General features: G+C 33.1%; 1 long non-coding RNA gene across 1 annotated transcript; it reads right to left on the bottom strand.

Moving 5' to 3' along the window:
• Nucleotides 1-10,158: 10,158 nt before the first annotated feature.
• LOC140060904 (uncharacterized) lies at nucleotides 10,159-15,265 on the bottom strand. The gene is made up of 2 exons (XR_011847380.1): nucleotides 15,208-15,265; nucleotides 10,159-10,655 (listed from the first exon to the last, which is right to left on the bottom strand). It is a non-coding gene; the product is annotated as an uncharacterized lncRNA (long non-coding RNA).
• Between the last annotated feature and the right edge of the window lie 11,011 nt (nucleotides 15,266-26,276).

Below are 26,276 nucleotides of genomic sequence, written 5' to 3'. Positions count from 1 at the left end.
ACCAATTCGGATATTAGGTATCTATGTTGGACATGATAAGGAATATTGTTATCAAAAGAACTGGAAAGAAAAAATAGACGCATTAGAAAATACCCTAAAAACATGGGAGAAAAGACACCTCACTTTTTTTGGAAGAATTACTATTGTAAAAACATTAGCGCTCTCAAAAATTATATACAATTCCTGCATTTTGCTAGTACCAGAAAAAGTAATAAAAGAGGTGGATAAATTAATTTTTTAATTCATTTGGGAAACTAAGAAAGAGAAAATAAAAAGAAAAACCATGTGTGCCAATTACAGTCAAGGTGGTCTAAAAATGGTAGAATTCAGATCTCAGGTAATATCTTTCCAAGTTAAATGGTACAGGAGACTGTATGAAAACGATGATGCCAAATGGAAATATTTACCTACATTTTATATAGAAAAGATAGGCCCAAAATCATTAACCTCAAATTTATCAAAAGTTCCGTGTAATATATCCGTACCACCATTTTACCTCTCAGTTATTAAGTCTATAGCAGTAGCTAATGCTTGTAATAATAGATTAAATAAGGAACCAATAAGCTATGATGACATTATTAATCAATCATTATGGGGTAATGAGTTTATATGTATTAAAAAGAAGCCGTTATATAACTGTAACTGGATTAGTTCAGGGTTTTTAAAAATATATGATGTAATAAATAATAATGTGTTTAAGCCTGCGATAGAGATAAAAAGAAGGTTAAGATGTACACAAAATTGGATCAGTGAATATTCATGTATATTGAAAGCTATTCCAAAAGAATGGAAATGTATTTTAAAATCAACACATGACATTAATGTAAATGATATACCTATTACAAACAATAAGGTCTTAAATATGACGTCTAGACAATTATATAGATTCATAATAGATGCTCAATATATTACACCTACGGCACAGGTTAAGTGGGAATCCATATTTGGTAATATGCCATGGACAAAAATATGGGTTAAAAAAGTTTCTGGTCTTAAAGAAAAAAAACTGGCACATTTTAATTTTAAATTGTTGCACAGAATATTGCCAACAAATGAAAGATTACATAGGTGGAGACTTGTAAATTCCCCATGTTGTGACACATGCAATGTTATTGAGAATGATAAACATATGTTAGTAGAGTGCATAACAGTAAAATGTTTATGGAGAGAGATAAACGAAATAATTAGAGCAGTAAGCATACATATTCCTGTTTTTTCTTTCAAAAGACTTTTATTTGAAACTGACAATAATTACGTAAATAAATTATACACTTTAGGAGCATTTTGTATTTATAAAGTAAAGATATTAAGTTTATTGGAAAAAGAAAAAAAAATCAATCTCCTACAAATGTTTAAATCTGAAAAAAAGATAAGAAATATGTAAATCTGCAGGTATACTGTATATGCTCAACCAGATTAAGGAAGAAAATATGTAAATGAGATACCATGAATGATGAATCTATTATGTTTTTTTTTTTTTTTTTTTTTTTTTTTTTTTTTTTTCTTGCTACTATACTGTATGTTTTGTAAACATGTATACCTTGATGATTTGAAAACAAAAAGACAAAATGTGAAAAGCTTTTTATAGATTGATGATAAAAAAAAATGATGAAGGATAAGAAGGTTTAGGTTTAAGTGGGGAAGTGTTTTCATCAAAGCTTTCATATTATAGGTATATACCGTATATATGTAATTTGCACATTCTTACTGCATGTGGAATTTTGAAATGATAAAATGGTTAAAAAGAAAAAAAAGAATGTCTAATTTTTTTAATGGATCATTAAACACAAATGTTGTTAAATGATAATGTATGTATAAAAAAATAATAGAATAAGTAATAAGTAAAAAAAAAATAATTGAATGAACCCACATAGGAAAAAAAAAAGTTAAATGAAACTTTGATGGGGTATACTGTAGATGCAAAAAAGGATAATCTGTTGGAGATAAACGCACTGTTAATACGTCTTTGTGCACCTCCGTTACAAGTAAATCATCAAATACTTCTATGATAGTGCCTGTTTGGCTTCGAAGTTCTCGATGTCCACAGAATGAAATTCTAATCTATTGTATTTTGGTCTAATACTTGTTTTATTTCAGATAGCATTGCTGAGAAACTAAAGTTGGAGGGGAATAAAACCAATCTACTTCTGTCAACTATGCATAGCAAATCATCCGTGTCATGTCGCAAGTTTAGCCACATGGAAGTTGTTAGCTTTGACCGAAAGACTGTGATACCAATTCCTACAGTTTTTTCTAGAGATCAAATTCCAGCCACCAGGTCTCAAATTCCTACTCCAGCTGTTGCAAGTAAGTGGACTCACTTGAACCGCATTTCATCTGTTATTGTTCCTTATATGCAGAATGTGCCGATAGCAATGTTAATAGGAAACAATGTTCCAAATGCCATTAGACCTAGAGACATAATAGCTGGTGGAGAAGATGAACCATACGGACAACTATCAGCTCTTGGATGGGGTGTCGTGGGCACCATGTGCCAAAGGGTTCCGGAAGTGTCGGTGTCTAATCACATGGTTGCTTCGGAAAAAGACTCGATTGTATCACCGAAGAATCGTTTGGTTAGTCAAACTAATGCCAAAGAGATGATTTTGATAATGTATGAACTAGATTTTAATGACGATAAGCCTGGTCAATCTGCAATGTCAGCCGATGATCGTAAATTCATGGATATCATGGAATCAAATGTAGTTAAGCGTACAGATGATCACTACGAAATGCCTCTGCCCTTTAAGATAAGAAAAGGTATGCCGAATAATCGTAACATGGCTTTAAAGCGTCTAAAACAGCTTAAACACAAACTAAATCATAATTCAACCTTTAAGAATGACTACATGAACTTTATGGTAGATGTTCTTGAGAACTGTTCAGAGAAAGTTCCTGTAAACGAACTGGACATGCGTAATGGTGAAATTAATTACGTTCCCCATCATGGTGTATATCACCCGAAAAAGAAAAAACTTCGTGTGGTATTCGATTGTTCAGCCGAGTATGCTGGAACATCATTAAATAAACGTTTATTACAGGGACCCGATATGATTAACAATTTATTTGGAGTCTTAACTCGTTTCAGAAAGGAACCAATTGCTATTCAAGCCGATGTGAAAGGAATGTTTCACCAGTTTTTCGTTTCAGAGCCTGATCGTAACTTTCTTCGATTTCTATGGTGGAAGGACGGTTCTGAAGAAATAGTCGAACATAGGATGACTGTACATCTGTTTGGCGCAGTGAGTTCGCCTGCAGTCGCTAACTTCGGCCTACGAAAGGCTGCTGATGATGGTGAATCTCAATACGGTAAACCAGTTGCTGACTTCATACGTAACGACTTTTACGTCGACGACGGTTTGAAATCTCTTCCATCGGAAGCTGATGCAATTCAATTGATCGACTCTTCTACTAAGATGTGTGCTAAGGCAGGTTTAACATTGCATAAATGGGTAACTAACAATAGACAAGTGTTAAATTCAATTCCCACAGATTTGAGAGCAACCGACTGGAAGGAGTTTTCTTTACACGACCAGTTACCTATTGAACGTGCTCTTGGTGTTGTTTGGTGCGTGGACACGGATACGTTCGAGTTTCGAATGGAATTTAAAGATAATCCTGTCACTCGCCGTGGGATTCTCTCTACTTTAAGTGCAGTATACGATCCGTTTGGTTTCCTGGCACCTGTATTGATTGTTGGAAAACTGATTCTACGAGAGTTGTGTATGTCTCAGCTTGATTGGGACGATCCACTTTCAGACGAGATGTATCATAAGTGGGCCAAATGGCGAAATAATATAATATCAGGAATCGAGAACATTAAGGTCAAACGATGTTTTAAACCGGTTGATTTTGGTTCCGTGAGCAAGGCAGAAATGCATTTTTTCTCAGACGCAAGTGAATTTGCTTATGCTCAATCATCTTACATCAGACTAATTAACACTCTAGGACAAGTGTCCGTATCTTTTCTTTTAGGTAAATCCAGGATTGTACCAAAAACCAAAACCACTACCATTCCAAGGTTGGAACTTGTTGCCGCAGCCTTATCAGCACGTATGAGTGGATTGATAACGAGAGAACTGGCTTACGATGCTACACATTATTATTGGTGTGACAGCAAAGTTGTTCTGGGGTATATCCGAAATGAAGCAAGAAAGTTCAAGGTATTTGTATCTAACCGCATACAACAAATTCATGACCACTCCAGTACCAGTGATTGGCATTACGTTCCATCCGCATCTAATCCAAGTGACTCTGGTACAAGGGGAGTGAGTATTGTTCAGCTGACGAACTCTACATGGTTAAATGGACCGCCCTTCTTGCATACTAATGAGCCATTACCGACTGCTGAATCTTGTGTGGAAACTGCTGATGTTGACATTTCAGACGAGATGCGGAAGACTACTTGTGTATTTTCTACTTGCATATCTTTAGATTTGTTTCAGAAATGGTTTATTAATTTATGCAATAATTTCTCATCATGGACCAGGTTGCGCAGGGTAATCGCTAGATGTCTGATGTGGAAGAAACGACTGATGGACGCTGCTAAAGTTAATATAAAAGAGGGTAGCATGTTTAAATTGATTTCTTCTGACTGTACCATACCTTGCGTAGATGACATTCAAGTAAGTGAGAAGTTAATATTGAAACATGTTCAAGATCAACACTTCTACGATGAGAAAGTATTACTAAGTAAGCTGTTAAACACGAATAGTTTAGAGGATCGTAAATCAGATGTTCAGCTGAAAGGATCAAGTTTTCTATATGGACTAGATCCGTTTTTAGATGAAAACCAACTTATAAGAGTTGGGGGAAGAGTAAAACGTTCCAAGTTTGCATTTGATGTTAAGCATCCCTTGATCTTACCGAAAAGGTGTCATTTAACTAATCTTATTATCTCACATTTTCATGAGCAGATGAACCATGCCGGGAAAGTTTCAACCTTAAATGAAGTCCGACAACGAGGCTATTGGATAATCCACGGTCTATCTACAGTTGGCGAATTGGTTCATCGTTGTGTAATCTGCCGCAAGTTAAGGGGTAAATTATCGAACCAGAAGATGGCAGACCTACCAATTGAGAGGATTTCAGATGCTGCACCGTTTACCTACAGTGGAGTAGATTTATTTGGACCTTTTAACATAAAAGAAAGAAGAAGCCTCGTAAAAAGGTACGGAGTACTTTTCGTTTGTTTATCATCGAAGGCTATACATTTAGAGTCGGCAAATACGTTGGAAACAAATTCGTTCATTAACGCATTAAGACGGTTCGTTAGTGTTCGTGGACCAGTCAGACAACTACATTCGGATAGGGGAACCAATCTTGTCGGTACCAGAAATGAATGGCAAAACGTAAATGAAGACGAGGTCAAGAAATATCTTGTGGGCCAAGGTTGTGATATCCATTTCAAATTTAACTTCCCGTCCGCCAGCCATATGGGAGGAATTTGGGAACGCCAAATTCGTACTGTGAGAAATGCTTTGGCTCCTCTACTCAACATACATGGTAACCAGTTGGATGATGAATGTTTTCGTACGTTGCTTTCCGAAGTCATGAACATTGTAAATTCCAGGCCCCTTACTGTTAACAACTTAAATGACCCAAATTCAATGGAACCGCTAACACCTAATCACATTCTAACCTTAAAACATAAAGTTGTAGTTCCTCCACCAGGTATCTTTCAGAATGCTGATATGTACTGTAGACGGCGATGGAGACGAGTGCAACACTTATCCAACGAGTTTTGGTGTAGATGGCGAAAAGAATACTTATCGTCAATGCAGTCACGGTCAAAGTGGACGTCACCAAAGAGAAACTTAAAAGTTGGCGACGTAGTGCTTTTGAAGGGAGACAACGTTCCACGTAACATCTGGGAATTAGCCAAGGTTATTGCACTGCATCCAAGCGACGACGGGCTCGTAAGAAAGGTTTCAGTCTTCGTTGGACGACGACAATCCGTGCTGGAAAGACCTGTGCACAAACTAGTGCAGTTGGTGCCAGTTGATTGAACTTATGAACTTGATAATACTAGAATCATGGTTAGCCATGCTCTTTTATAAAATGTATTGCGAATAATATGGATTTTGGCGATTCGCCTATACTGATGATAATCTTTGATTGAATAGACCTTAAGTCTTAATCATAAGTAATTTCATTATTGTTTCAAATCCCCGTCAGTGGAGCCTTTATAACTTGATCGTGCTGTTTAATGTTTGTAATGTGTTATTATATTTTATGTTTTGCAAAGATCTCTAGTATCGTTTGCAAGGGAGCCATGTTAAAGTGTGCGCCCTCTATTGTTGTGGTATTTGTACACTTATATGCAAATTATGCTTGTACACTACAGTATAATGCCAATCACGTAAAACGGCATTGAAAGGGACATTGTGGTCGAAGGCGGTGTTATGTGCGAGGCCTTACAATTTATTATCAGTGTTTCCAGGATATGTATTGTAGTATCATACGTTATTGAAGGAATAAACCCTGCATAAAAATTAAGCCTTCGTGTACGAGTTATTAATAAAGTGTCGCTTTATTACAAACACCAAAGTGCTTAAAATAGCTTCAAATCGCATTTGGAGACGTTTTAGACCATTTTGTGAGTTTCGAAAAAATTTGTTAACATAAAAACACAAAAGTGCTTAGAATAGCTTCAAATCGCATTTGTAGACGTTTTAGACCATTTTGTGATTTTCGAAAAAACTTGTTAACATAAAAACATCAAAGTGTACAGAATAGCTTCAAATCGCATTTGTAGACGTTTTAGACCATTTTGTGATTTTTGAAAAAATTTGTTAACATAAAAACATCAAAGTGTACAGAATAGCTTCAAATCGCATTTGGAGACGTTTTAGACCATTTTGTGATTTTCGAAAAAAATTGTTTCCATAAAAACACCAAAGTGCTTAGAATAGCTTCAAATCGCATTTGGAGACATTTTAGACCATTTTGTGATTTTCGAAAAAAGTTGTTAACATAAAAACATCAAAGTGTACAGAAAAGCTTCAAATCGCATTTAGAGACGTTTTAGACCATTTTGTGATTTTCAAAAAAACTTGTTAACATAAAAACACCAAAGTGCTTAGAATAGCTTAAAATCGCATTTGGAGACGTTTTAGACCATTTTGTGATTTTCGAAAAACTTGTTAACATAAAAACATCAAAGTGTACAGAATAGCTTCAAATCGCATTTAGAGACGTTTTAGACAATTTTGTGTTTTTCGAAAAACTTGGTTACACAAAAACATCAAAGTGCTTGAAATCACATTAGAAACCGTTTTAGACCATTTTGAGCATTTCGATAAAACATTTCAGACAAAAACATCAAAGAGCACAAAGTAGCTTAATATCGTATTTAAAAACGTTTTTGACCATTTTGAGCATTTCGACAGAAAATTTTCACACAAAACATCAAAGTGTACAGAATAGCTTCAAATCGCATTTGGAAACGTTTTAGACCATTTTGTGATTTTCGAAAAAACTTAACATAAAAACATCAAAGTGTACAGAATAGCTTCAAATCGCATTTCTAGACGTTTTAGACCATTTTGTGATTTTCGAAAAAACTTGTTAACATAAAAACATCAAAGTGTACAGAATAGCTTCAAATCGCATTTGGAGACGTTTTAGACCATTTTGTGATTTTCGAAAATACTTGTTAACATAAAAACACCAAAGTGTACAGAAAAGCTTCAAATCGCTATTGGAGACGTTTTAGACCATTTTGTGATTTTCGAAAAAAATTGTTTCCATAAAAACACCAAAGTGCTTAGAATAGCTTCAAATCGCATTTTGGAGACATTTTAGACCATTTTGTGATTTTCGAAAAAAGTTGTTAACTTAAAAACATCAAAGTGTACAGAAAAGCTTCAAATCGCATTTAGAGACGTTTTAGACCATTTTGTGATTTTCAAAAAAACTTGTTAACATAAAAACACCAAAGTGCTTAGAATAGCTTAAAATCGCATTTGGAGACGTTTTAGACCATTTTGTGATTTTCGAAAAACTTGTTAACATAAAAACATCAAAGTGTACTGAATAGCTTAAAATCGCATTTGGAGACGTTTTAGACCATTTTGTGATTTTCGAAAAACTTGTTAAGATAAAAACATCAAAGTGTACAGAATAGCTTCAAATCGCATTTGGAGACGTTTTAGACAATTTTGTGATTTTCGAAAAACTTGGTTATACAAAAACATCAAAGTGCTTGAAATCACATTAGAAACCGTTTTAGACCATTTTGAGCATTTCGATAAAACATTTCACACAAAAACATCAAAGAGCACAAAGTAGCTTAATATCGTATTTAAAAACGTTTTTGACCATTTTGAGCATTTCGACAGAAAATTTTCACACAAAACATCAAAGTGTACAGAATAGCTTCAAATCGCATTTGGAAACGTTTTAGACCATTTTGTGATTTTCGAAAAAACTAGTTAACATAAAAACATCAAAGTGTACAGAATAGCTTCAAATCGCATTTGGAGACGTTTTAGACCATTTTGTGATTTTCGAAAAAACTTGTTAACATAAAAACACCAAAGTGTACAGAAAAGCTTCAAATCGCTATTGGAGACGTTTTAGACCATTTTGTGATTTTCGAAAAAAATTGTTTCCATAAAAACACAAAAGTGCTTAGAATAGCTTCAAATCGCATTTGGAGACATTTTAGACCATTTTGTGATTTTCGAAAAAAGTTGTTAACATAAAAACATCAAAGTGTACAGAAAAGCTTCAAATCGCATTTAGAGACGTTTTAGACCATTTTGTGATTTTCAAAAAAACTTGATAACATAAAAACACCAAAGTGCTTAGAATAGCTTAAAATCGCATTTGGAGACGTTTTAGACCATTTTGTGATTTTCGAAAAACTTGTTAACATAAAAACATCAAAGTGTACAGAATAGCTTCAAATCGCATTTGGAGACGTTTTAGACAATTTTGTGATTTTCGAAAAACTTGGTTACACAAAAACACCAAAGTGCTTGAAATCACTATTAGAAACCGTTTTAGACCATTTTGAGCATTTCGATAAAACATTTCATACAAAAACATCAAAGAGCACAAAGTAGCTTAATATCGTATTTAAAAACGTTTTTGACCATTTTGAGCATTTCGACAGAAAATTTTCACACAAAACATCAAAGTGTACAGAATAGCTTCAAATCGCATTTGGAAACGTTTTAGACCATTTTGTAATTTTCGAAAAAACTTGTTAACATTAAAACATCAAAGTGTACAGAATAGCTTCAAATCGCATTTGGAGACGTTTTAGACCATTTTGTGATTTTCGAAAAAACTTGTTACCATAAAAACACCAAAGTGCTTAGAATAGCTTCAAATCGCATTTGGAGACGTTTTAGACCATTTTGTGATTTTCGAAAAAACTTGTTAACATAAAAACACCAAAGTATACAGAATAGCTTCAAATCGCATTTGGAGTCGTTTTAGACAATTTTGTGATTTTCGAAAAAACTTGTTAACATAAAAACACCAATTAGTGGGGTGCCTTAGGGTCAAAAACGTTACACGGATGACAAAGTTTTCAAATTTTGCACATATGTTCACTTGGACATACAGATTAAAAAAATCACTGTAGCCAAGAAAAAAAATGTATTTTATGACCATATTTGGAGTATTTTCAAAATGGCCGCCAAAACAAAATGATGGTCCATATCTTAGTAACCGGTAGGGGTACAGAGTTCATTTTAGTGTTAAATTGCTTAGAACACATATGTTTCTATTCACTCTAATACAACATTTTATTAGAAAATGGCCGGAATCATCATTTCCGGAATTGTGACCTTTGACCCTAGTATGGTCATATCTCGATAACTACTGACAGTAGAAACATGAGGTTGGTCTTAAAATATTCACAATATACATGTTAGTATTTGGTCTAACGAACTATTTTTCCCAAAAGTGACTGGAAATCATAATATTGACCTTTGACCCGATAACCTCAAATTTCGTTACCGAATGCGCATAACATCAAAATATTGGGCTTAAATTGTCAAAAATGTATATTTTTGTATTAATTAAGGTAATGACTGAATTTGTCAATTGACCAGAAGTAATTATATTAACTTTTGACTTAAATTTTGTTTTATATCACTACAACTAACTTCAGTGTTATAGAGAAGCAGTGCCTTTTCGACATAATCTATTTTTTAACATTCCAAAGACCAGTTAAAATAAATCACAATATTTGTTATAATAGTTTCTATTTGAGAATAATAAATACTAATAATAACAATGATTTCATTATTTAAGGTCCATAGAACCCCTTTTATATACAATCAATTACTATAGTATTACCTAGACAAAGATTTCCCTCCAAAATGAGTATTCATAAAATCCGGCATTCTGATTGGCTAAAAGTTTATGAAGTCAAACGTGTTGACAGGTGGATAATTGCCAAGTGGTAAGTATTTTTATGCTTATAAAGCAGTTGTTGATTTCAAACAAGTGTTTTTATTAAATATATATATTGATTTACCACTTTAAAGCATTAGGTTACCATTAATTTACTTTCTTGTTTCTTTTAAGCATTTAAATTGATTATCAATTAGGCTAGGCTAACACAGGCTCGTTGCTAGGCATACCTCCACGGCGAAAACGACTGTGGCAATGCAAAGCGGATGCCTCTCATAGGCCTAGCAAATGCTTAGTTACAGGGAGTCCCAAGTGTAGTTTTGTGAAAAATTATATTGCAATTACACATCATTATTAAATTTAACTTTAAATAATTTAAATAATTACAATTTTTTTTAATAACTTTAAATAATTGATGTAGGCTATAGGTTTAGGACCAATAGGTACAGGAATTGCTTCTTACACGTATTTTGGTTAAAACATGAATGATAGAAAATGAATAAAAGAAAAACATTCATATTTATTTTTTAACTATCAGGATTGTTATTTGTTTAAGTTTACTCTATATATTTCACAGAATTTATGTTCGAGACACTAGTCCTATGACTAGACTAGGTGTAAGTAAACAGGGGCATTTCCTCCTCGTTGCCAAGAGATGGTATCACCAAGTTTAAAAATGCTGATAGCTATGATTTTATATGGGCCAAACACGAAGGAGCACGTTGACAATTCACAGACATGCCTTACAATATCCCAATTGATTTCTTATAACTCCAAGAAGAAGGTAAGAGAAGAAACTGGTAGGCCTACTGAGCGTCATAACCTAAACCGAGAACCACCTCTACCAATTTACATTGGGATGCTTATTCACACCAATACCAGAAGTAAGCTACTCATAGATCAACTTGCACAGTTAGGTATAAGCATCAACTACAAACGAATCCTTCAACTTGAGGAATCTCTAACTTACTCGATGTGTAAGCAGTTCAAGACTGATGATATTGTGTGTCCGTCTAATCTTCGGAAAGGTTTGGCAGTAATTGGAGCATTAGACAATTTAGACTATAATCCTTCTTCTACCACAGCACAAGGATCATTTCATGGGACTGGAATTAGCATAGTCCAACAGCCATCAGCTGATAACCTAGGAATACGCAGAGAGGCAGCAACTTTACAGTTTGAGAATGCGATGATGGTAAAGCCTGAACTACCAGAAACGTATTCTGTAGTACCAGCTGCTTCCTTCAATATTTTAACGACGTCTGTGCCGAATAGTAACCCAATTGCGTTTGAAGGAAACCTACATATGGCTCAAGAGAGGGAAGGAGAGTGGATGAGGCATGCCATGGATCTTCTGAAGTTGGAAACGCTTACAAAAGGACAACCTATTTCTTGGGCAGCTTATCACGCCTCTCTTCAATCGTATTCGTATAATCCACGTGCAATTAGCTCTTTATTGCCACTTTTTCAGGAAAAAGCAGATTCTATAGCGATGATAAAACATGGTATGAACATCTTACAATCAACAACAGAATTTTTTAACCCTGGTCAGATCCCGGTAATGGCATGTGATTGTCCTATTTTTGCAAAATCCAAATACATTCAATGGAAATGGCCAGACATCTATGGAGAGGACAAATATGTTATCCTTTTTGGAGGCCTTCATCTAGAAAAGGGATTATGGAATGCTCTTGGCGATTTTTTAGCCTGCTCTGGATGGACTAATGCTCTTACTGAAGCTGGTATTGGTACTTCAGGGGTAGTTGACTCCTTTTTGACATGTTCCCATATTACTCGTACTCGTCATGCCCACCAAGTAACATCTCTTGTACTACATAAGCTACAGCGTGAGGCTTACGAGAAAAGTGAAATGTTCAGTAACGAGAATACAAGCTTCGAAGGATGGCGACTCGACATGATTGATAAAAGTCCTACTTTTCAATTTTGGGACATTGTCCTAAATTCCGAAGTCCTCATACTTATTTTTATCCGAGCGCATCGTGAAAGAAACTTCCCACTTTTTGTAGAAGCCCTTGAAGCACTTATCTACCTGTTTTTCGCATTTGACCATCAGAATTACAGTCGTTGGGTAAGTGTTCACATCCGTGACATGAAAGCACTACCATCTGCTATCAAGGAAGATATCTACAAAAATTGGGTTGTTAACAAGAATAACAACAGATTCTCCTGTATCCCCAGAGATCAGGCACATGAGCAGGATAATGCAAAGGTTAAGGGTAAAGGAGGAGCTGTGGGCCTTACTGAAAATCCTACTGCATTCAAAAGATGGATGATTAGTGGACCAGAACAGGCACGGCTTTTAACAGAGTTTGAAGAGGGTTACACGCGACCAGAAGATCCTGAAGTAAATTTCAATCACCATGAAGAGGGCATTTCAACGCAGCTAACCTTTCAAAAACAAAGCAAGAGTTTGATTGAAGTAATCAGAGGATTTGGAAATCCGTTTCAAGATGACTGTCCAGAGCTGCTGATTTTGAACACCAGATATTGTGCAGAAGAGTCGGTTATTACCACCGTTCGAACGGTAGAGAAAATAGGAAAATCACGTTACAATACGTTTAAGAAAGAAGTACTTGAAGACAAAAGCAAGTCAATCCACGATTCCATAAAGAAAAATTCACTGGCACTACTGAAATCAAGAAAGCCTAAATGCAAACAGAAAAATAATAAGTTAAGTGCTGCTCGCGATGAGATTAGTCTGTTTGCTCGATTATACATTGCAAACCAGCAAAGAGACGGCGACCTTGCTGTTTTTTCTCACATGAGAACCAATTTTATCCACCTGCTCTCTCAGACGATGGTAAGCTTCGCTTTGGGACAAAGTCAGAGTTACTGAAATGTCTTAACTGTGACGGTAAAGAAGAACCACCAAACCGCTTTGATGCAAAAATATTTGACGGAGGAACTCTTATACACACTTTGCCCACTGCGCCTACCTTTCTTGAATTTGGCCAGCAAGTATTTTTAGGTTTTATTAAGCGTGAATTATTGACAACCAGCCGCATAGATGTTGTGTGGGATAGATATATTTCATCAAGCATTAAAGAATCTACTAGAGAGAAGAGAGGTAAAGGTGTACGCTTAAAAGTAGAACCAAAAACCAAGACACCTGTCAAGTGGAAAGACTTCCTTCTTAATTCCAAAAACAAAGAGGAACTATTCCTATATTTGTCTGAGTTAGTTGAACAACAATCATTTACAGACAACAAGAATGTGTACATAACAAAGGGTACATCAGTCATATCTAAAGGAAACAACATGAGTAACTCAACACAAGAAGAAGCAGATACCAGGATTGTAATTCATTTGGTGCACTCGTTGGAGCATGGTGCAAGACAAATCATGGTGCGAACTGTGGATACTGACATTATCATCATTCTAATTGGTCAATTTTTCAATCTTTGCCATCGATTTCCTGAACTGAAACTGTGGGTTGCATTCGGCACTGGTAATCACTTCTGTTACTATAACATCAACAACATGTGTAGACACCTAGGTGAAAGCATGGCATGCGCCCTTCCACTTTTCCATGCTTTTTCAGGTTGTGACACTACATCCTCATTTTTCGGTAAGAGTAAGAAGAGTGCTTGGAAAGCATGGAAATCATTTCCAGAGGCAACAGAGGCATTTCTTTCCATGTACAGACATCCTTTTCAACAAGTTGACTGTCTTTCTCTCAACTTCAAACATATTGAGCGGCTCACTATTCTTCTATACAACAAAAGCAGCATATCATTATCAGTAAATGAAGCCCGTCGAAATATGTTTTCACAGAAGAACAAGGATATTGCTCATGTTCCACCCACCCAGGTAATTAAAATTGAATGGTTGGAATACAATTAAACTTATACTTAGTGCATACTTTTTTTTATTCAACTAAACAGCATTGTTTGTACATTATATTACATTTATATTGTAGGATGCATTACTTCAACATGTGAAAAGAGCCATATATCAAGGAGGTATATGGACCACTTGTCAGAATGCTGAACCAACTATTCCTACTCCAGAAGATTGGGGTTGGACATTAGAAGACACACATTGGAAGCCAGTTTGGATGACTAAACCAGAAGCAGCCAAGGCCTGCAATGAACTTATCAAATGTGGCTGCAAATCTGACCGTGGTTGTGTGACTTGCAAATGTGCCAAATCCAACCTCCCTTGTACAGAACTGTGCAGCTGCAAATGTCCCAGATAATATTACTCGTAATTGAATACAGACGATCCGTGTCAGAATTTATTATTTCTAAGACATAGTTAATACTTATTATTATTATTTATTTATTTTATTTTTTAATAACTGAGGTTTGAAATATAAAATGAAGAAGTGTAAACTGTAAATATAATACACTGCAAAACAGTTATATTAATTTATTGAAGCTTACAACTTGCAGAAAATAATCTGGAAATGTAATCACGCATAGTAAAATGTAACATTCCTCTACACATAACCAGGTAGGCCATATCTCTAGATACAACAATCTGAATCATTCTAAACAAACATATCATATGAAAAAGTAATTGTTTAAATTTGTTGAGAAAACAATGTATTGCGTGAAAAATAAGTGTTTGACGATTTACTGCCAATGTTGTAGTGATATAAAACAAAATTTAAGTCAAAAGTTAATATAATTACTTCTGGTCAATTGACAAATTCAGTCATTACCTTAATTAATACAAAAATATACATTTTTGACAATTTAAGCCCAATATTTTGATGTTATGCGCATTTGGTAACGAAATTTGAGGTTATCGGGTCAAAGGTCAATATTATGATTTCCAGTCACTTTTGGGAAAAATAGTTCGTTAGACCAAATACTAACATGTATATTGTGAATATTTTAAGACCAACCTCATGTTTCTACTGTCAGTAGTTATCGAGATATGACCATACTAGGGTCAAAGGTCACAATTCTGGAAATGATGATTTCGGCCATTTTCTAATAAAATGTTGTATTAGAGTGAATAGAAACATATGTGTTCTAAGCAATTTAACACTAAAATGAACTCTGTACCCCTACCGGTTACTAAGATATGGACCATCATTTTGTTTTGGCGGCCATTTTGAAAATACTCCAAATATGGTCATAAAATACATTTTTTTTCTTGGCTACAGTGATTTTTTTAATCTGTATGTCCAAGTGAACATATGTGCAAAATTTGAAAACTTTGTCATCCGTGTAACGTTTTTGACCATTTTTTCCCTTAAGGCACTAAATGTGCTAAGATTAGCTTCAAATCGCATTTGGAGAAATTTTAGACCATTTTGTGATTTCGAAAAAACTTGTTAACATAAAAACACCAAAGTGCTTAGAATAGCTTCAAATCGCATTTCGAGATATTTTAGACTCTTTTGTGATTTTCGAAAAAACTTGTTAACATAAAAACATCAAAGTGTACAGAATAGCTTCAAATCGCATTTGGAGACGTTTTAGACAATTTTGTGATTTTCGAAAAACTTGGTTACACAAAAACATCAAAGTGCTTGAAATCACAGTAGAAACCGTTTTAGACCATTTTGAGCATTTCGATAAAACTTTTCACACAAAAACATCAAAGAGCACAAAGTAGCTTAATATCGTATTTAAAAACGTTTATGACCATTTTGAGCATTTCGACAGAAAATTTTCACACAAAACATCAAAGTGTACAGAATAGCTTCAAATCCCATTTGGAAACGTTTTAGACCATTTTGTGATTTTCGAAAAAACTTTTTAACATAAAAACATCAAAGTGTACAGAATAGCTTCAAATCGCATTTGGAGACGTTTTAGACCATTTTGTGATTTTCGAAAAAACTTGTTAACATAAAAACACCAAAGTGCTTAGAATTGCTTCAAATCGCATTTGGAGACGTTTTAGACCATTTTGTGATTTTCGAAAAAACTTGTTAACATAAAAACACCAATGTGCTAAGATTAGCTTCAAATCGCATTTGGAGACATTTTAGACCATTTTGTGATTTCGAAAAAACTTGTTAACATAAAAACACCAAAGTGCTTAGAATAGCTTCAAATCGCATTTCGAGATATTTTAGACTCTTTTGTGATTTTCGAAAAAACTTGTTAACATAAAAACATCAAAGTGTACAGAATAGCTTCAAATCGCATTTCGAGACGTTTTAGACAATTTTGTGATTTTTGAAAAACTTGGTTACACAAAAACATCAAAGTGCTTGAAATCACATTAGAAACCGTTTTAGACCATTTTGAGCATTTCGATAAAACTTTTCACACAAAAACATCAAAGAGCACAAAGTAGCTTAATATCGTATTTAAAAACGTTTTTGACCATTTTGAGCATTTCGACAGAAAATTTTCACACAAAACATCAAAGTGTACAGAATAGCTTCAAATCGCATTTGGAAACGTTTTAGACCATTTTGTGATTTTTGAAAAAACTTGTTAACATAAAAACATCAAAGTGTACAGAATAGCTTCAAATCGCATTTGGAGACGTTTTAGACCGTTTTGTGATTTTTGAAAAAACTTGTTAACATAAAAACACCAAAGTGCTTAGAATAGCTTCAAATCGCATTTGGAGACGTTCTAGACCATTTTGTGATTTTCGAAAAAACTTGTTAAGATAAAAACACCAAAGTGCTTAAAATAGCTTCAAATCGCATTTGGAGACGTTTTAGACCATTTTGTGATTTTCGAAAAAACTTAACATAAAAACATCAAAGTGTACAGAATAGCTTCAAATCGCATTTCTAGACGTTTTAGACCATTTTGTGATTTTCGAAAAAACTTGTTAACGTAAAAACACCAAAGTGCTTAGAATAGCTTCAAATCGCATTTGGAGACGTTTTAGACCATTTCGTGATTTTCGAAAAAACTTGGTTACACAAAAGCACCAAAGTGCTTAAAATAGCTTCAAATCGCTTTTGGAGACGTTCTAGACCATTTTGTGATTTTCGAAAAAACTTGTTAACATAAAAACACCAAAGTGCTTAGAATAGCTTCAAATCGCATTTCGAGACATTTTAGACCATTTTGTGATTTTCTAAAAAACTTGTTAACATAAAAACATCAAAGTGTACAGAATAGCTTCAAATCGCATTTGGAGACGTTTTAGACCATTTTGTGATTTTCGAAAAAACTTGTTAACATAAAAACACCAAAGTGTACAGAAAAGCTTCAAATCGCTATTGGAGACGTTTTAGACCATTTTGTAATTTTCGAAAAAAATTGTTTCCATAAAAACACCAAAGTGCTTAGAATAGCTTCAAATCGCATTTGGAGACATTTTAGACCATTTTGTGATTTTCGAAAAAACTTGGTTACACAAAAACATCAAAGTGCTTAAAATCACATTAGAAACCGTTTTAGACCATTTTGGAGTATTTCGATAAAACTTTTCACACAAAAACATCAAAGAGCACAAAATAGCTTAAGATCGTATTTAAAAACGTTTTAGACCATTTTGAGGATTTCGACAAACATTTTTCACACAAAACAGCAAAGTGTACAGAATAGCTTCAAATCGCATTTGGAGACATTTTAGACCATTTTGTGATTTTCGAAAAAACTTGTTAACATAAAAACACCAAAGTGCTTAGAGTAGCTTCAAATCGCATTTAGAGACATTTTAGACCCTTTTGTGATTTTCGAAAAAACTTGGTTACACAAAAACACAAAAGTGCTTAAAATAGCTTTAAATCGCATTTGGAGATGTTTTAGACCATTTTGTGATTTTCTAAAAAACTTGTTACCATAAAAACATCAAAGTGTACAGAATAGCTTCAAATCGCATTTGGAGACGTTTTAGACCATTTTGTGATTTTCGAAAAAACTGTTAACATAAAAACACCAAAGTGCTTAGAATAGCTTCAAATCACATTTGGAGACGTTTTAGACCATTTAGTGATTTTCGAAAAAACTTGGTTCCACAAAAACATCAAAGTGCTTAAAATCACATTAGAAACCGTTTTAGACCATTTTGAGCATTTCGATAAAACTTTTCACACAAAAACATCAAAGAGCACAAAATAGCTTAATATCGTATTTAAAAATGTTTTTGACCATTTTGAGGATTTCGACAAACATTTTTCACACAAAACAGCAAAGTGTACAGAATAGCTTGAAATCGCATTTGGAGACGTTTTAGACCATTTTGTGATTTTCGAAAAAACTTGTTAACATAAAAACACCAAAGTGTACAGAATAGCTTCAAATCGCATTTGGAGACGTTTTAGACCATTTTGTGATTTTCGAAAAAAACTTGTTAACATAAAAACACCAAAGTATACAGAATAGCTTCAAATCGCATTTGGAGACGTTTTAGACCATTTTGTGATTTTCGAAAAACTTGTTAACATAAAAACATCAAAGTGTACAGAATAGCTTCAAATCGCATTTGGAGACGTTTTAGACAATTTTGTGATTTTCGAAAAACTTGGTTATACAAAAACATCAAAGTGCTTGAAATCACATTATAAACCGTTTTAGACCATTTTGAGCATTTCGATAAAACATTTCACACAAAAACATCAAAGAGCACAAAGTAGCTTAATATCGTATTTAAAAACGTTTTTGACCATTTTGAGCATTTCGACAGAAAATTTTCACACAAAACATCAAAGTGTACAGAATAGCTTCAAATCGCATTTGGATACGTTTTAGACCATTTTGTGATTTTCGAAAAAACTTGTTAACATAAAAACATCAAAGTGTACAGAATAGCTTCAAATCGCATTTGTAGACGTTTTAGACCATTTTCTGATTTTCGAAAAAACTAGTTAACATAAAAACATCAAAGTGTACAGAATAGCTTCAAATCGCATTTGTAGACGTTTTAGACCATTTTGTGATTTTCGAAAAAACTTGTTAACATAAAAACACCAAAGTGTACAGAAAAGCTTCAAATCGCTATTGGAGACGTTTTAGACCATTTTGTGATTTACGAAAAAAATTGTTTCCATAAAAACACCAAAGTGCTTAGAATAGCTTCAAATCGCATTTGGAGACATTTTAGACCATTTTGTGATTTTCGAAAAAACTTGTTAACATAAAAACACCAAAGTGCTTAGAATAGCTTCAAATCGCATTTCGAGATATTTTAGACTCTTTTGTGATTTTCGAAAAAACTTGTTAACATAAAAACATCAAAGTGTACAGAATAGCTTCAAATCGCATTTGGAGACGTTTTAGACAATTTTGTGATTTTCGAAAAACTTGGTTACACAAAAACATCAAAGTGCTTGAAATCACATTAGAAACCGTTTTAGACCATTTTGAGCATTTCGATAAAACTTTTCACACAAAAACATCAAAGAGCACAAAGTAGCTTAATATCGTATTTAAAAACGTTTATGACCATTTTGAGCATTTCGACAGAAAATTTTCACACAAAACATCAAAGTGTACAGAATAGCTTCAAATCGCATTTGGAAACGTTTTAGACCATTTTGTGATTTTCGAAAAAACTTGTTAACATAAAAACATCAAAGTGTACAGAATAGCTTCAAATCGCATTTGGAGACGTTTTAGACCATTTTGTGATTTTCGAAAAAACTTGTTAACATAAAAACACCAAAGTGCTTAGAATAGCTTCAAATCGCATTTGGAGACGTTTTAGACCATTTTGTGATTTTCGAAAAAACTTGTTAACATAAAAACACCAAAGTATACAGAATAGCTTCAAATCGCATTTGGAGTCGTTTTAGACCATTTTGTGATTTTCGAAAAAACTTGTTAACATAAAAACACCAATGTGCTAAGATTAGCTTCAAATCGCATTTGGAGACATTTTAGACCATTTTGTGATTTCGAAAAAACTTGTTAACATAAAAACACCAAAGTGCTTAGAATAGCTTCAAATCGCATTTCGAGATATTTTAGACTCTTTTGTGATTTTCAAAAAAACTTGTCAACATAAAAACACCAAAGTGCTTAGAATAGCTTAAAATCGCATTTGGAGACGTTTTAGACCATTTTGTGATTTTCGAAAAACTTTTTAACATAAAAACATCAAAGTGTACAGAATAGCTTCAAATCGCATTTGGAGACGTTTTAGACAATTTTGTGATTTTCGAAAAACTTGGTTACACAAAAACATCAAAGTGCTTGAAATCACTATTAGAAACCGTTTTAGACCATTTTGAGCATTTCGATAAAACATTTCATACAAAAACATCAAAGAGCACAAAGTAGCTTAATATCGTATTTAAAAACGTTTTTGACCATTTTGAGCATTTCGACAGAAAATTTTCACACAAAACATCAAAGTGTACAGAATAGCTTCAAATCGCATTTGGAAACGTTTTAGACCATTTTGTGATTTTCGAAAAAACTTGTTAACATAAAAACATCAAAGTGTACAGAATAGCTTCAAATCGCATTTGGAGACGTTTTAGACCATTTTGTGATTTTCGAAAAAACTTGTTAACATAAAAACACCAAAGTGCTTAGAATAGCTTCAAATCGCATTTGGAGACGTTTTAGACCATTTTGTGATTTTCGAAAAAACTTGTTAACATAAAAACACCAAAGTATACAGAATAGCTTCAAATCGCATTTGGAGTCGTTTTAGACCATTTTGTGATTTTCGAAAAAACTTGTTAACATAAAAACACCAATGTGCTAAGATTAGCTTCAAATCGCATTTGGAGACATTTTAGACCATTTTGTGATTTCGAAAAAACTTGTTAACATAAAAACACCAAAGTGCTTAGAATAGCTTCAAATCGCATTTCGAGATATTTTAGACTCTTTTGTGATTTTCGAAAAAACTTGTTAACATAAAAACATCAAAGTGTACAGAATAGCTTCAAATCGCATTTGGAGACGTTTTAGACAATTTTGTGATTTTCGAAAAACTTGGTTACACAAAAACATCAAAGTGCTTGAAATCACATTAGAAACCGTTTTAGACCATTTTGAGCATTTCGGTAAAACTTTTCACACAAAAACATCAAAGAGCACAAAGTAGCTTAATATCGTATTTAAAAACGTTTATGACCATTTTGAGCATTTCGACAGAAAATTTTCACACAAAACATCAAAGTGTACAGAATAGCTTCAAATCGCATTTGGAAACGTTTTAGACCATTTTGTGATTTTTGAAAAAACTTGTTAACATAAAAACATCAAACTGTACAGAATAGCTTCAAATCGCATTTGGAGACGTTTTAGACCATTTTGTGATTTTCGAAAAAACTTGTTAACCTAAAAACACCAAAGTGCTTTAAATAGCTTCAAATCGCATTTACAGACATTTTAGACCCTTTTGTGATTTTCGAAAAAACTTGGTTACACAAAAACACAAAAGTGCTTAAAATAGCTTTAAATCGCATTTGGAGACGTTTTAGACCATTTTGTGATTTTCGAAAAAACTTGTTAACATAAAAACACCAAAGTGTACAGAATAGCTTCAAATCGCATTTGGAGACGTTTTAGACAATTTTGTGATTTTCGAAAAACTTGGTTACACAAAAACATCAAAGTGCTTGAAATCACATTAGAAACCGTTTTAGACCATTTTGAGCATTTCGATAAAACATTTCACACAAAAACATCAAAGAGCACAAAGTAGCTTAATATCGTATTTAAAAACGTTTTTGACCATTTTGAGCATTTCGACAGAAAATGTTCACACAAAACATCAAAGTGTACAGAATAGCTTCAATATCGCATTTGGAAACGTTTTAGACCATTTTGTGATTTTCGAAAAAACTTGTTAACATAAAAACATCAAAGTGTACAGAATAGCTTCAAATCGCATTTGGAGACGTTTTAGACCATTTTGTGATTTTCGAAAAAACTTGTTAACATAAAAACACCAAAGTGTACAGAAAAGCTTCAAATCGCTATTGGAGACGTTTTAGACCATTTTGTGATTTTCGAAAAAAATTGTTTCCATAAAAACACCAAAGTGCTTAGAATAGCTTCAAATCGCATTTGGAGACATTTTAGACCATTTTGTGATTTTCGAAAAAAGTTGTTAACATAAAAACATCAAAGTGTACAGAAAAGCTTCAAATCGCATTTAGAGACGTTTTAGACCATTTTGTGATTTTCAAAAAAACTTGTCAACATAAAAACACCAAAGTGCTTAGAATAGCTTAAAATCGCATTTGGAGACGTTTTAGACCATTTTGTGATTTTCGAAAAACTTGTTAACATAAAAACATCAAAGTGTACAGAATAGCTTCAAATCGCATTTGGAGACGTTTTAGACAATTTTGTGATTTTCGAAAAACTTGGTTACACAAAAACATCAAAGTGCTTGAAATCACATTAGAAACCGTTATAGACCATTTTGAGCATTTCGATAAAACATTTCACACAAAAACATCAAAGAGCACAAAGTAGCTTAATATCGTTTTTAAAAACGTTTTTGACCATTTTGAGCATTTCGACAGAAAATTTTCACACAAAACATCAAAGTGTACAGAATAGCTTCAAATCGCATTTGGAGACGTTTTAGACCATTTTGTGATTTTCGAAAAAACTTGTTAACATAAAAACACCAAAGTGTACAGAAAAGCTTCAAATCGCTATTGGAGACGTTTTAGACCATTTTGTGATTTTCGAAAAAAATTGTTTCCATAAAAACACCAAAGTGCTTAGAATAGCTTCAAATCGCATTTGGAGACATTTTAGACCATTTTGTGATTTTCAAAAAAAGTTGTTAACATAAAAACATTAAAGTGTACAGAAAAGCTTCAAATCGCATTTAGAGACGTTTTAGACCATTTTGTGATTTTCAAAAAAACTTGTTAACATAAAAACACCAAAGTGCTTAGAATAGCTTGAAATCGCATTTGGAGACGTTTTAGACCATTTTGTGATTTTCGAAAAACTTGTTAACATAAAAACATCAAAGTGTACAGAATAGCTTCAAATCGCATTTGGAGACGTTTTAGACAATTTCGTGATTTTCGAAAAACTTGGTTACACAAAAACATCAAAGTGCTTGAAATCACATTAGAAACCGTTTTAGACCATTTTGAGCATTTCGATAAAACATTTCACACAAAAACATCAAAGAGCACAAAGTAGCTTAATATCGTATTTAAAAACGTTTTTGACCATTTTGAGCATTTCGAAAGAAAATTTTCACACAAAACATAAAAGTGCTTAGAATAGCTTCAAATCGCATTTGGAGACGTTTTAGACCATTTCGTGATTTTCGAAAAAACTTGGTTACACAAAAGCACCAAAGTGCTTAAAATAGCTTCAAATCGCATTTGGAGACGTTTTAGACCATTTTGTGATTTTCGAAAAAACTTATTAACATAAAAACACCAAAGTGCTTAGAATAGCTTAAAATCGCATTTGGAGACGTTTTAGACCATTTTTTGATTTTCGAAAAAACTTGTTAACATAAAAACACCAAAGTGCTTAGAATAGCTTCAAATTGCTATTGGAGACGTTTTAGACCATTTTGTGATTTTCGAAAAAAATTGTTTCCATAAAAATACCAAAGTGCTTAGAATAGCTTCAAATCGCATTTGGAGACATTTTAGACCATTTTGTGATTTTCGAAAAAACTTGGTTACACAAAAACATCAAAGTGCTTAAAATCACATTAGAAACCGTTTTAGACCATTTTGAGTATTTCGATAAAACTTTTCACACAAAAACATCAAAGAGCACAAAATAGCTTAATATCGTATTTAAAAACGTTTTTGACCATTTTGAGGATTTCGACAAACATTTTTCACACAAAACAGCAAAGTGTACAGAATAGCTTCAAATCGCATTTGGAGACATTTTAGACCATTTATTGATTTTCGAAAAAACTTGTTAACATATAAACACCAAAGTGCTTAGAGTAGCTTCAAATCGCATTTAGAGACATTTTAGACCCTTTTGTGATTTTCGAAAAAACTTGGTTACACAAAAACACAAAAGTGCTTAAAATAGCTTTAAATCGCATTTGGAGATGTTTTAGACCATTTTGTGATTTTCTAAAAGACTTGTTACCATAAAAACATCAAATTGTACAGAATAGCTTCAAATCGCATTTGGAAACGTTTTAGACCATTTTGTGATTTTCGAAAAAACTGTTAACATAAAAACACCAAAGTGCTTAGAATAGCTTCAAATCACATTTGGAGACGTTTTAGACCATTTTGTGATTTTCGAAAAAACTAGTTAACATAAAAACATCAAAGTGCATAAAATCACATTAGAAATCGTTTTAGACCATTTTGAGCATTTCGCTAAAACTTTTCACAAAAAAACATCAAAGAGCACAAAATAGCTTAATATCGTGTTTAAAAACGTTTTAGACCATTTTGAGCTTTTCGAAAAACTTGTTAACACAAAAACACCAAAGTGCTTAAAATAGCTTCAAATCGCATTTGGAGACGTTTTAGACCATTTTGTGAGTTTCGAAAAAATTTGTTTAAATAAAAACACCAATGTGCTAAGAATAGCTTCAAATCGCATTTGCAGACGTTTTAGACCATTTGGTTATTTTCGAAAAAACTTGTTAACATAAAAACACAAAAGTGCTTAGAATAGCTTCAAATCGCATTTGTAGACGTTTTAGACCATTTTGTGATTTTCGAAAAAACTTGTTAACATAAAAACATCAAAGTGTACAGAATAGCTTCAAATCGCATTTGGAGACGTTTTAGACCATTTTGTGATTTTCGAAAAAACTTGTTAACATAAAAACACCAAAGTGTACAGAAAAGCTTCAAATCGCTATTGGAGACGTTTTAGACCATTTTGTGATTTTCGAAAAAAATTGTTTCCATAAAAACACCAAAGTGCTTAGAATAGCTTCAAATCGCATTTGGAGACATTTTAGACCATTTTGTGATTTTCGAAAAAAGTTGTTAACATAAAAACATCAAAGTGTACAGAAAAGCTTCAAATCGCATTTAGAGACGTTTTAGACCATTTTGTGATTTTCGAAAAAACTTGTTAACATAAAAACACAAAAGTGCTTAGAATAGCTTCAAATCGCATTTGTAGACGTTTTAGACCATTTTGTGATTTTCGAAAAAACTTGTTAACCTAAAAACACCAAAGTGCTTTAAATAGCTTCAAATCGCATTTACATACATTTTAGACCCTTTTGTGATTTTCGAAAAAACTTGGTTACACAAAAACACAAAAGTGCTTAAAATAGCTTTAAATCGCATTTGGAGACGTTTTAGACCATTTTGTGATTTTCGAAAAAACTTGTTAACATAAAAACACAAAAGTGTACAGAATAGCTTCAAATCGCATTTGGAGACGTTTTAGACAATTTTGTGATTTTCGAAAAACTTGGTTACACAAAAACATCAAAGTGCTTGAAATCACATTAGAAACCGTTTTAGACCATTTTGAGCATTTCGATAAAACATTTCACACAAAAACATCAAAGAGCACAAAGTAGCTTAATATCGTATTTAAAAACGTTTTTGACCATTTTGAGCATTTCGACAGAAAATTTTCACAAAAAACATCAAAGTGTACAGAATAGCTTCAAATCGCATTTGGAAACGTTTTAGACCATTTTGTGATTTTCGAAAAAAATTGTTAACATAAAAACATCAAAGTGTACAGAATAGCTTCAAATCGCATTTGTAGATGTTTTAGACCATTTTTTGATTTTCGAAAAAACTTGTTAACATAAAAACATCAAAGTGTACAGAATAGCTTCAAATCGCATTTGGAGACGTTTTAGACAATTTCGTGATTTTCGAAAAACTTGGTTACACAAAAACATCAAAGTGCTTGAAATCACATTAGAAACCGTTTTAGACCATTTTGAGCATTTCGATAAAACATTTCACACAAAAACATCAAAGAGCACAAAGTAGCTTAATATCGTATTTAAAAACGTTTTTGACCATTTTGAGCATTTCGAAAGAAAATTTTCACACAAAACATAAAAGTGCTTAGAATAGCTTCAAATCGCATTTGGAGACGTTT

Source organism: Antedon mediterranea, chromosome 10 (assembly GCF_964355755.1).
Source record: "Antedon mediterranea chromosome 10, ecAntMedi1.1, whole genome shotgun sequence".
NCBI classification, from domain to species: domain Eukaryota; kingdom Metazoa; phylum Echinodermata; class Crinoidea; order Comatulida; family Antedonidae; genus Antedon; species Antedon mediterranea.
This window is presented reverse-complemented; position numbering and strand designations above follow the sequence as displayed.